The 1,912-nt window shown below is 31.9% G+C and overlaps 1 protein-coding gene across 1 annotated transcript in view; it reads right to left on the bottom strand.

Moving 5' to 3' along the window:
- LOC107564598 (pre-mRNA-processing factor 17-like) overlaps positions 1 to 1,912 on the bottom strand; it is a 36,740-nt gene that overhangs the window by 24,611 nt on the left and 10,217 nt on the right. The window lies entirely within an intron of this gene.

The raw sequence follows: 1,912 nt of genomic DNA on the forward strand, positions 1-1,912 counted from the left end.
GTAGCCCATCTGAATTAGGACATTTAGGCTATCCATCTAATAGTAGCCTACCAAAATCTTATTAACAGTAGAAGTTAAATCTTACTGTAGTCTTCAAATCTGGGTACTGTCTTACGTTTTAAAATCACAAAGAGAGTTTGGTCCCATCAGGCTAACGTGACCGTCACGACTCATGCAGCTGTAAGCTTTTCTTTCTCTTTACAACACGCATTACATTACGTATTTCATATATCTAGACCCTGAATATAAGACGACCGCGTTTCTTCAGATGTATTTCCAAGAAAAAAAACATCGCCTTATATTTGGGTTAATACGGTATATATATACACATATATATACATATATATAAAATTTACAGATTATATTTATTATTTTAATTTTGCATTTTATTTTCTACCAATGTATTTTGTACATTAACATTTTGCAGTCTAGAAAGAGAGAGAGAGAGAGAGATTTGACTGGCTTATGAAAAATAGGTTGTTATAATATTTAATATTAACATTTCATAATCAGATGCACTTGAAGCAAAAAAAAATTGGGGGGGAAAACAGGACAGGTCTTTATTTTAGCCTTAAGGGACTTAAATGGCTTGTAGGATATTGTTGAATAAAAAAAACTACAAAAATATACATTTTAAAATATAAAAGTACATATAAAAAATTATGAATAAATAATATCTGATTTGAATATATAGTAACTAATAACAAAATATATAACATTTTACCTCAAATTGTTATTTGATTGATTGGTTGTGATGCTAATTTATTTTAACGTATTGTCAATAACTGCACCGAATCCTGACACGGGGGATTTTACATGTGCAGTGTTACAAGTAAACCGAGTCCATTCTGATTAAGTGTTATTATTGACACAGTATTCATAACTGCGAAACATGGCAAAGAGAAACATGAAGGCAGATGCTGATTGGTGTGAATCAAACCTTTGTTTTTCTCTGCTTCTTCTACGGCTCCAATGTAGCTGCTGGACGAGACCTGACTGGTGTCCACAGACGGGTCCAGAGCGTAACCTGATCATAATCCACAATCACACACACTGGATATCAATGACACATGCTCTATGGATGATTACAGACACATTAGAAAAGCTACGCTACCGGTCAAAAGATTTAGAACAGCAAGAATTTTAATGTTTTTAAAGAAGCCTCTTCTGCTCACCAAGCCGGCATTATTTGATCCAAAATACAGCAAAATCAGTAATATTGTGAAATATTTTTACTATTTAAAACAGCTGTGTTCTATGTGAATCTCTGTTAAACTGTAATGTATTTCTGTGATGTGCAGCTGTATTTTCAGCATCATTCCTCCAGTCTTCAGTGTCACATGATCTTCAGAAATCAGTATAATATGCTGATCTGCTGCTCAAGAAATATTTATTATTATTAATATTCAAAACAGTTGAGTACATTTTTTTAAGGATACTTTGATGAATATAAAGATCAGCATTTATCTGAAATAAAAAGCTTTTGTAACATTATACACTACCATACAAAAGCTTGGAGTCAGCATAATTGTTTTTTTGGGGGAGAAAGAAATACTTTTATTTAGCGATGATGCTTTAAATTGATCAAAAGTGATGATAAAGAGATTTATAATGTTACAAACGATTTCTGTTTCAGATAAACGCTGTTCTTCTGAACTTTCTATTCATCAAAAAACCTGAATAAATCCTACTCCGCGGTTTTCTAAATAATAATAATAATAAATGTTTCTCGAGCAGCAGATCAGCATATTATACTGATTTCTGAAGATCATGTGACACTGAAGACTGGAGTAACGATGCTGAAAATACAGCTGTGCATCACAGAAATAAATTACAGCTTAACAGATATTCAAAGAGAAAACAGTTCTTTTAAATAGTAAAAATATTTCACAATTTTACTGTTTTTGCTGTA

Source organism: Sinocyclocheilus grahami, unplaced genomic scaffold (genome assembly GCF_001515645.1).
Source record: "Sinocyclocheilus grahami isolate Dianchi unplaced genomic scaffold, SAMN03320097.WGS_v1.1 scaffold949.1, whole genome shotgun sequence".
In the NCBI taxonomy this organism is placed as follows: Eukaryota; Metazoa; Chordata; class Actinopteri; order Cypriniformes; family Cyprinidae; genus Sinocyclocheilus; species Sinocyclocheilus grahami.